General features: G+C 39.6%; 1 pseudogene; it reads left to right on the forward strand.

The window, feature by feature from the left end:
- The first annotated feature begins 1,215 nt into the window (after positions 1-1,215).
- LOC142446611 (WASH complex subunit 3 pseudogene) lies at positions 1,216-1,786 on the forward strand (annotated as a pseudogene).
- Positions 1,787-11,044: the final 9,258 nt, after the last annotated feature.

Raw genomic sequence — 11,044 nt, forward strand, 5'->3', positions numbered from 1 at the left:
AGCCTTGTTATTTTTCAACACGGCTGTGGATCCAGCCTTCCTTGGAGAAATCCGTGTGTCCTGGCATCTGGCCCTGGGTCTAGGTGGTTCTCAGTTCAGGCAGTCTGGGTCCAAACACACGGACTGCTCAAAACCCTTCTTTCTTTATACTTACTTTGAAAAATCTTCTTTCTTGATGATAATCAGGTCTCTCGTTCTCTGTTGAATTCTTTTGTTATTTCTTTGAAATAAATCAAGGATGAAACAGGCCACAACCTCGTGGAAATACCATTGCATGGACTCAGCACTGGGACTTGCCCCTGACTTGACTGCTTGCAGCGGATCTCTTCTAGGGGGATGATTATATAATTACCACATTACATAACGGCCCAACCCCTGATTATAATGGCCCCACCAAACCGACATGTTTTGGGGGTGGCCACCAATTGAATTCATGACAGAAACATATCACCACATTGTGGTACAAAAGTAAAATGAAGAAAAACATAGGTAATTTATTTTCCAGTTTATAAACAGTATCTGATTACATGTGAGCAACCTTCACTGTGGGATTTTTAAAAATCATTTACTCAGGGGAGCCCTTAACTGGAATACACTTGTTTAATTCTAATTTATAAGCATAGCACCGAGATTTCAATATGATTAGGTTTCAGTTAACTCAAAGAGACAATGTATCTGTCTCCACAGAGATGATTACAGATAGGATTGTTTTAATTTACAGGTTTGGGTTCAAGAATGTTTTCTCCCTTCCATTTATCTGCCTATTTACCACTTGTACCATTATGAGTCTCGCAAGTGTGTATATTAGTGGAAGGTTGTATTTTGGAATTCAGAATATGATATGACTTTGGCAGGGCCTGCCTTTGACTTCCATTGGGTAATGTAAGTCCGTCAAGTCCACAGTTTTATATTCCATAAGGAAGAGAAAAAGTGCGGTAAGGCTCATTAGTATGTACAAATAGAGTCAACCAAAAGCAGGAAACAACGAGTTACCCTTATAATTTGGATTGTTTATTCAAATTGCAGCATCTTTTAAATCACTATGTTCTGAAAGAACTGAGTTGGCATGATGCTTTGGCAAAACCATGGTTTTATAATGTTGAGGATCAAGGTTTATTACTTTTGTTTTGTTTCATATTTATACTAAAAACCAGTATTTTATCAAAGAGATATAAACTTCAAAAGACTTGGGTAAAAATGGAATCAAAAGAGGACATGGATGAGGAAGGGTTTCCTTTCCTGGGCTCGGGCATGGAGCTGACCACGGTGCCAGCTATCCCACAGAAAAGCGGCTTTCCAAACCAATTTGTGCTGCACACACTATGGTTCCTCAACCACTTTTTGACGGTTTTTGAGGGGAAACTCAACCCTTTCTCCTCTTTCCAGCAAATTGAAACAACTCTCAATATTTTAGATGCAAAGTTATCATCTATTCCAGGACTAGGTGATTGCATGGTTGAAGTGTCTCCCTCAAGTGTCAAAAGTGTCACAAACGGACCACCATGGGGAGGCACTAGAGAACAATCACAGCAGAACATATACAAGGCTCCACACCACAGGGAGGTGAAATAGCAGCAGGAAAGAGCTTCACTCTAGCCAAGCATCCAAGATCCAGACATCTCAGAATGGTTCCTTTGGGTGTTACGGTGAGGGCAATAAAACACAAGATGACATCAGAGGGCTAGACCCACACCTCCTTGAGTGACCAGATGCTCCAGTGCCTGGTGGTGAAGGCGAAAAACACGCAGAAGCAAGTTCAGACAGTGAATCGTCTTTTCGTGACTAAGCTTAATTTTGATATAGATTTTACGTACACCTGTAGGTATATGTTTACAGTGAGTAAGACAGAGAACCTAAAGCCCTCTCAGTCTGAAAACATCACATGACCGCGTAACCACCCCACCCCACCCCCACCACCACCTTGCTTCCTTTCTGTGAAAGAATAAAACATTTATAACCTGGCAGGAGGTCCACTTGCCCCAAATAAAAGGCCCTCAGCTGAAATATAAGGCAACCTAAGTACAATTATTAATACAGATACTAATATTAGAATATTTCTGAATACAAATTAAGTCAATTTACTTTTAATTTAGTGATCAAAAAGAACATTTTTTGATCCCTCAGTCTAAAAAAAGTAAATTTGGCTGAGTTAAAAAAATGGAACCAAAAGATAGTAAAAAACTCCATGAACTTTCTGAGAGTCCTTTTTATGTTTATGGGGCCCTAGCGTCATAGAGCGCTGGTGGCTTAGTGGTTACACATGGGGCTGTGAATCAAAAGTGTAGAAGTTCAAAACCACCAGCTCCCCAAACAAAAGATGAGTCTTTCTCCTCCGGTATCATTAGAGTTTCAGCAACTCCCAGGGGGATACTCCCCTGTCCTGTAGGGTTGCTAGGAGTTTCTATTGATTCAATGAAAGTGGGCTACAAGTGCAAGTTTACGTGATTTGTTTGGTTTCCTATGACTATATGTAAATCTTACAATGTGTTCCTTGTACACACAGATAAGCTCATTATTGAATTGAATACCCCAGGGAGAATGGTTCCCTGAATTCCTAGTGAGCCCTTTAGCAAATCTGGTAATATATGGGAACCTTTAAAATATGAGAACAAACTGAATTGTCTCTTGTGTCTCCTTCCTTGCAATTGGTATAAAGGCAGGTTCGGTGGTTAATGATTATCTCACTAAAGGAGCCCATGGGAAACAGGCTTGATGTAGTCTGTATAGCCTTCTCGATGTGTCATTTAGGTTAGCCATCTGAATGTCATTTGTGTTCTAATGTGGAAGTTAGACGCTTTTAAACTGAAAAGGCCTGGTTTTCTTCCTTTTGATTATGAGTAATAGTTTGGAATTTTTAGAGAGGAGGTGCCTGGCACATATTCCTGAGCAGAATCCCTCTCAAGGCAGCTTTGTGGGACTGCTCATCCTCCTCCTGCCTCTAAAGTGGCTGCAGCTCATCAGAACTCTATTCACAGTAATTGGTGGAACCTTTTTGGAATCCTTCAGGCTGTATACATGTCAAATGTTGCTGCTGTGGCGGTTATTAATGGAACTGTGGGTAGAGACGGAGGAGGGGGAATCACTTGACTGTATTAGCATGCATTGACTCTATATTGACTGCAAAGAAGAATTGTATCTGCAAGAAGAAAGTTCAATTTCCATGATTTAGGGAGCAATTGAGAGACAGCAATCTGGCTAAATAGAAAGGAATGATTTGCTCTTTAACAAGCAGTTAGTTCTACCTGGGAGGAAAAATAACTGTCTCTGGGCTCTTTATAAAGCTGTTCCTTATTTTGGGGCCTTTGGACGGTGCAAAGGTGTGTTCCACAACAAGCAATCCTCACAAAACCAGAAATTGTCTTTGGATCTTTCAATACCCACGGAACATACTTCAAAATAGAAAATCAGGCTGAAGGAAAAGTGGGAAAAATGTAAGCTGCTGCATTGAACTTTTTTGAGAAAAAAATCATGTATGTGTGTGTACACACACACACACATACACACACAGACTACTTGTCTCATTCCAGGAATCCTGTAGCCTTTCCTGGCTCTGTGGAATCCACTCAACAAGTGTCCAACACTAAGTACTCCCTGGCAAACGCTGTAATGGGGACATGACAGGTCTTTTGTCAGCAGAGGGAAGGAAACACCCCCCTGTGTTACTCTCCTCTTCTCCAAGGGAGATGGCAGTGGGGAGAATGAAGGCCAGGTCAAGGCCATCTGTGTATTGTGACATATGTTTCTGCTTTTGTGCACTTTATGATGATTACACATTCCACTGGATAGCAATTATTTAAAGTGACTTTTACCTGATTGTTGCAGCCAATATATGATTGAGTTCTTGCTGTGAATGCCAAGGTCTTCGGTTTCCAAGAGGAAGGATCAAGTTTAGATGCCAATTGAGATGTCAGATTATAAATTGACTAGGAAAGGGGACCTAGGCACTCTTCCAGTTTGGCCAATCACAGCCTCAGTACGAAATTCTTTAAAAAAGCAAAAACTGAGTAGGGGCAATCACCTTTAGAATGAGAGATGATGTAATGACAGTAGTCTGGATAATTCATATGTTATCAGTTTAGTAAACTGAGAACGATTTTTTATATAGATTTAAGATAAAACAACAAACAAAAAAGACATTCATAAAATAATTGCCAGCAAATGGAGCTGGCTGACTCATAAGGACCCTGGAGGACAAAATACAAAACTGCCCCTGTGATTTTCAGAGACTATAAATTTTTACGGAATTAGAAAACCCTGCCTTTTTCCTGAGAAGTGGCTAGTGGTTTCTAATTGGGGACCTAGAGAATTGGAGCCTCACACATAACCATTTTGCTCCTAGGGCTCCTCAGTTTTAAGATAGAATCTATAATCTGAAGACTATGGTTTCATTATGAGCAGGCCAAGGAACCAACCTGGTGAACTTGCGTAATTTAAGGAGCTTCTCTGAGTCTCAAATTTACTATAAATAAAGCAGGATTTAATATTTAAAAGAAATATTATTAAGTTTATGAGCACTACGACCAAATGAGTGTTTTTTGCGTTTGACTCCTTCATTTTATTCTCTATGACTTTATGGTAATCTTTATATAATATAGCTGTACAGTTGCACCTATCAGACCTGTGGTTATTTGTTAGGGGCTGGTCCCCTGAGAGACTTGCAGGCTCATTTCTGAACTCTCAGTTCTATTCTATTAGTCTGTGTGTCAATGTTTTTTGGTTTTTTTTAAATCATTTTATTGGGGGCTCACACAACTCTTATCACAATCCATACATACATCAATTGTGTCAAGCACATGTGTACATTTGTTGTCCTCATCATTCTTTTCTTTTAACTTAAATTTTTTTAACATTTTATTAGGGACTCATACAACTCTTATCACAATCCATACATAAATTGTATAAAGTACATCTGTACATTCTTTGCCCTAATCATTTTCAAAGCATTTGCTCTCCACTTAAGCCCTTGGCATCAAGTCCTCTTTTTTCCCCCTCCCTCCCCGCTCCCCCCTCCCTCATGATCCCTTGATAATTTATAAATTATTATTTTGTTATATCTTGCCCTATCCAGCATCTCCCTTCATACCCTTTTCTGTTGTCCGTCCCCCAGGGAGGAGGTCACATGTAGATCCTTGTAATTGGTTCCCCCTTTCCAACCCACTCACCCTCCACTCTCCCAGCATCGCCCCTCACACCCCTGGTCCTGAAGGTATCATCCACCCTGGATTCCCTGTGCCTCCAGCTCCTATCTGCACCAGTGTATAACCTCTGTTCTATCCAGACTTGCAAGGTAGAATTTGGATCATGGTAGTGGGGGGGGGGGGGGGGGAGCGAGGAAGCATTTAGGAACTGGAGGAAAGCTGAGTTTTTAAAAGGATGCCAAATCCATTTGATAGGGAAATAAAGATACTCTTCAATCAGTAGTGTTTGGGAAAATGAAAATTCCAGGTCAGAGAAATAAAACCGAATCTATGCCTTATAGTATACACAAAAACAATTTTAAAATGGGTTTCAATGCTTTTGTTATAGCTTTTAACAATGGATTACCTGAAAACAAAAGCGCAATAATCAAAAGAAAAATCAAGAAATGGCATCTGAGTTAGTTTATTGTGCCAAACTGGCTGATAAACACATGTGGAGTTAATTGAAGGGCAGAGAGATAAATGGGTTGGTAAGCCCCACCTTTTGAGTTCTGGGATCTCTTGCTTTGTGATGGTCGGACTCCAGGATTCAGCTGCCTTTGCCAGTTCCCTGCTTTAGCTGGCAAGGCTCACTTCCTGCAAGACATCCCTACGGAGAAGCCACATGGACCTAGGCCAATGCAGCCCTGGGTGCTGGAGCAGCCATGTGGAGACCCCTGCCAGTGCTGAGATGCTTATGCATTCACCAACTTGGCTTTCCTCTTGCCATTGGCATCATTGTGTGTATTTTGTGAGATGGAGGAGGACTTTGTGGATTGGTATCAAACATATGGGTTAATGTTGGACTTGCGGGCTTGCCCAGCACTGGGTTGGGATGTTTTTTGATGTGTATTTAACCCATATATAAAACTCTTTTATATGTGAGTTTATATGAATTTGTTTCTCTAATGTACTCAGACTAACACAGCATCTCATTAAGATTAAAAAGCAGTGATCATTCAAAGATTTTTATACCGACTAAATAGACAAGTTAATATCTGGGAGAATATCATCAGTGAACATGTGTGTGACACTAACATAGCAACCAAAATAAATGTTAAAATTCAACAAGTTGGCAACAGTAAGATAACTCCATCAAAGTGAGCAAGGGCTTGGATAGACATTTGATCGAAGAGGACATTAAAATTGTCACACACACGCACACACACACACACACACACACACATGAAAAGATGCTCAAGCTCTTTACTCATAAGAGAGACAAGTGCAAACCACCGTGGGATATCATTTCACTCCCATTAGGCATCCTGGTGGTGGTGTGGGCTAAGCTAAGCACAAGGTCCATGGATGAAAGGTGAAGCCGCATGCTTTAATTGAGGAGCCCCAGGTATGCTGTGGATGATGAGTTAGGCTGCTACCCACAAAACCAGCAGGTCAGAACCATCAGTCATTCCCCAATTGCTCTGCCAGCAAGAGATTTATAGTGTCAGGGGCAGGGCGGGGTGTGTGTGTGAAACAGGAGTTGTTTTACTCTGTCCTAAAGTGTCAGAGTAATAAAAATGTGAAAATGTGAATAAGAATCCACTCTCTGGCAGGTAACCTAGTGAGCCCTCGGTGGCAGACTGATTAGAGTTGGGCTGTGATCCTCAAAGTCACCGGTTCAAAGCAACCAGCTGTTCCTCCGGAGAAAGCCTTGACTTCTCTCTGGCAAAGATTTCCAATCTCACAAACCCATTGGGGGCAGTTCTATCCTGTTCAGTAGGGTCACCATGAGTCTGCATTGACGCAATTACCATGAATTTGATTTTGGCTTTTTTTGTTGGCATAGTGATAACACATTGAGCTGTTAACCTCAAGGTCATTGGTTCAAATTGGGTTACTATAAGTTGGCATCCACTTGAAGGCAGTTGATTTGCTTTTGATGTGTTTTGTTTTGCTTTTGACATGAGCCAGATGCAACTCCATGGCAGTTGGTAGGGTGGCTAAAAATAATAAAAATAAAACAAAGTAACATAAAATAACAAAAGTTCATAATGATATAAAGAAAAAGAAAGTCTTATTCATTGCTTGTGGTAATTAATGTAAAACAATGTAGCAGTAATACGAAACATTGTGACAGTTCCTGAAAGACCTAAAAATAGAACAATCAGATGGCCCCTAGAGTATCTCCTCAGTGTACATACTCAATATCTTTGAAAGCAGATACCCAGAGACTGGTACACAAGTGTTCAGTACAGCACTAGCCACAAGAGCCACAAAGTGGAAAGACACACAAATGCCCACTATTATGGGAGTAAATATGCAAAATCAGGTACATACATACTGCTGAATGCTATTCCACTACTAGAATAAGTGGTGTATTGATATATGCTACAATATGGTTTGAGCCTGAATACATTATACTGAGTAAACTAAGTCAATCACAAGGGACACATACTGCATCACCTCACTTATCTTTTAAAAAGAAGCACTAAACGAAGATGCAAATATACAGAGACCAAAGTATATTAGTAGGGAATGTACAACATAAGCTTCTCAGGGTTTAGTTCTTTGGTTTAGAGGTTTAGGGTCATGGTTTCATAAGACAGTGTGTTAATCCATTGGCCTAATGATATGTCTAATGTCTATATTCTGCTTTCTAGTCCATTTTGTAATGTTTGGGGTTTTACAAGGTTTCAGCTGTCCATCTAAAGCATGGACATTAATCTCTCTTCCTTAGTGACAAGAGAGGAAGTGGGAGATTAGGAATCAACGAAAGGTATGGACGATGTAGTTCAGTGCCTTTGTGAACAGCTATCTCTTTGCCATGAGATTGACGAGTTAGATCGTGCCTGGATGCCATTATTGAACATGGAAATCAGGAGATACAGAGTAACCCAGATCAAAAGGAAGGAGATACGGAGCAGAATCTCTCCAATTTCATAGACTCCAGGATTTCTGGAGTCATGGTAGATAGAGGAACATATGAAACTATGGCCATGAGAGAAACTTTTAAACATAAACCGAACTATACCCTGAAGTCTTCCTGAAACCACGCAGTAATTTAGCAAACATACTAGTTCAAAATAAACTGGCTTCCTTGAGCATTATGCTATTATAAGAGCTATCTATATGTTATCAAAATAGCTATAGTGATTGAAAGATGGAATAGGACCCTTGGCAGGCAGTGAGTGTTAGCCGAGGAAGAGCGTGAGGATGGTGGAGCAGTTGGAGGAACGTAATCCATGTGGAAACAGTGAGTTGTTTTCTGTTTTGCCACGTATGTCCTCAACAACAGCAGCAACATAAATAATAAAAAGCAAAAACATCTCTATATCAACAATTACTCTAAATCAAAGAAAAGATGATAAAGGGTAAGGAAACTGGAGTCTGAGAAGCAGAACAACCAGAACACATTAAAGAGACAGTTGACACATTGAGAGAACCGTAGCTAATGTCACAGAGCAATTTTGTAGAGTTTGTCAGTCAAGGACCTAATTTACCAGGTAAGCCTTCATTGAAAACACAAGGACATATTAAAAATATCTAAATAAGAGAGCTCATACATGTGGAAGTGCCTACATAATATCTAGTCTTGACCAGTTCCCCAATTAATTACATGTTCCTTCTTCAACCTGAAATGCTGTCATTGTCTTTGTCACGGCCACATAAAAGGACAGACCAACACATCAGGAAAGAAGAGTGATTTGTCAAAGCCGTGCTGTGGAAATGATAACACGGTCCAGGCGCTTTAGGGGAGTACATAGGTTCTGAGAGGAGTGACGCATCTTTACTAGTCCTCTGTGTGGCAGAGAGCAGGATGCTACAGGCAGCTGACTAGCTGATGGCACGAGCATCACATCTCGAGAATACTATTCTGACTGGTGATCCTTTGAAGTATGAGTCTCCAAATACAATAGCCACATGTTGATTTGGCTAAGAGTGTCTCTGACACGCAGACCTGCTTAGAATACTCCTTTGGATGCTTTGATTGAAACCATTATCATGATGATGGCTACTGTCAGCATTTCCTAAATACTGATAAGTAATAATAATTGATGGCATTGGTTGAGGTGAATAACTAAAGTTGGAGGTATGGGGCTGTGAAATTGTGAATCCAGAGATTTAGGATAGTGACTATTTCTAAACTCTTCTGATACTTTACATAGGAGACAAACACAATGTATCTTTTTTGTTTTAGGTTTTCTGTTAAATAATTTTAAACAAATACCCATTTTAAGAAGCTTTATTGCTGTAGAGTAGTATAAAATTTACAAATTGGAAATGTGATGATATGTTATTTTGTAGCATATTTATCAAGTTGTGCAACTTTGGGAGATTTCATTTACTTCCCAAGTTTTCCTCATGCTTATCCAGCCAGCATCCCAGAAACAGGCAAAAATTGCTATTTTATGTATCTATACATTTTCCTTGGGGACATTTTTCTCTGAATGGAATAATGCTGTCTATAATCTTTTACATCTGGCTTTTTAACAATGGAGAATATTTTTAAGTCCAATCATGTTGTAATAGGTACCACTGACCCATTCTTTTTTATTACAGTCTATTTTATTTTATAGTTAAACCACATTTTGTTTATCAATTCATTCCGAGAGGAGCTCTGGATGGTTTCATGTTTGGACTATTATGAAAATACTTCCCGGAACAATATATAAATGTCTTTATGGACATGTTTCATTTCTTTTGGATGAAATATTTTTAATGTGATTGCAAGGTCATAGGCTGTTGAACTTTGGCATTGTTAGAACTGTTTGCTAATGTAACTTAGCCCTGGTGGCCCACTAGGTTTTAGGCATTGGGCTGCAGGTTAAATCCACCAGCTGCTCGGTAGAAGAAAGATGAGGCCATTGCTCCATAAAGAGGTTCAGTCATGGAAACCCTATAGGGCAGTTATACTGTGCCTTACATGGTCACCTGTAGTCCATTAGACAGTTTTTGCTAATTCTGCTAACACTTGGTATGATCCCACTCTTTTATTTGTTGCTAGAAAGTATGCTATAATATCTCAGTTTTAAGCATTTTGTTTGAAAAATGTATTATCGATATCTTAGCTTCTCTAGTGAAATGTCTGTTCAAATCCTTGACCACATTTTAAATTGGGTTGTTTCTCATGCTATTATTAGGTTGTGAGTGTATTCATAAATGCTATTTTTCAGTTACATGATTTGAAAATATATTCTCTCATCTTTGGTTCAACATTTCCTTTGCTTATTGGTTATCTTTTGAAATGCTTTTGCTTTCTGTTTTTAGATGAAATACAATTAATCTATTTTTTCCTATTATGGATTGGATTTTGGAGATTATACCTAAGAAAACTAGTCTAACTCAAGGTAATTAAGATACTTTGCTAAGATTTCTTTTCTCTACTGCTTTTGAGTCAATTCTGATTCATAGAACCCCTTCTGTACAGAGCCGTTGTTGTTGCTCTGTGCTGTTGAGTCAGGTTTGAACTCAGAGCAAACCGTTGTACACTGGCTGGTCCTGTCCATCCTGAATCTGGTCTGATGTTTCATCCCAGTATTGTCTTGATGGTGTCAATCCCTCTTGTTGAGGGTCTGATTTTTAGCTGAACCCCTACGTCACCAAGTTTGGTAACCTTTGTCAGGCATCAATCTCTTCATGCCCAAAGTTCATGAGAGCTTCTAATGAAGCTTTTTGGTTGTTCGTTCATGACATTTGTTTGTTCTTTTGGAATGCTTCACCCTCACCATAAAATAAATGATCGCTTATTCTGCAGTTTTCCATCTTCCTGACTGAATAGAATTGCCCAATATTGTTTCTGAGGCTTCAGTCTTTAAAATAGCGGGCTGCCACATATTTTTCATGCGAAGGCTGGTGGATTTGGACTACCAGCCAAATCCATTTTTTTTTTTGAAGTGAGATTAGTCTAGGTTCTTCTCATTTTT

The sequence above is a fragment of the Tenrec ecaudatus genome, chromosome 4, assembly GCF_050624435.1.
Source record: "Tenrec ecaudatus isolate mTenEca1 chromosome 4, mTenEca1.hap1, whole genome shotgun sequence".
Taxonomy (NCBI): Eukaryota; Metazoa; Chordata; class Mammalia; order Afrosoricida; family Tenrecidae; genus Tenrec; species Tenrec ecaudatus.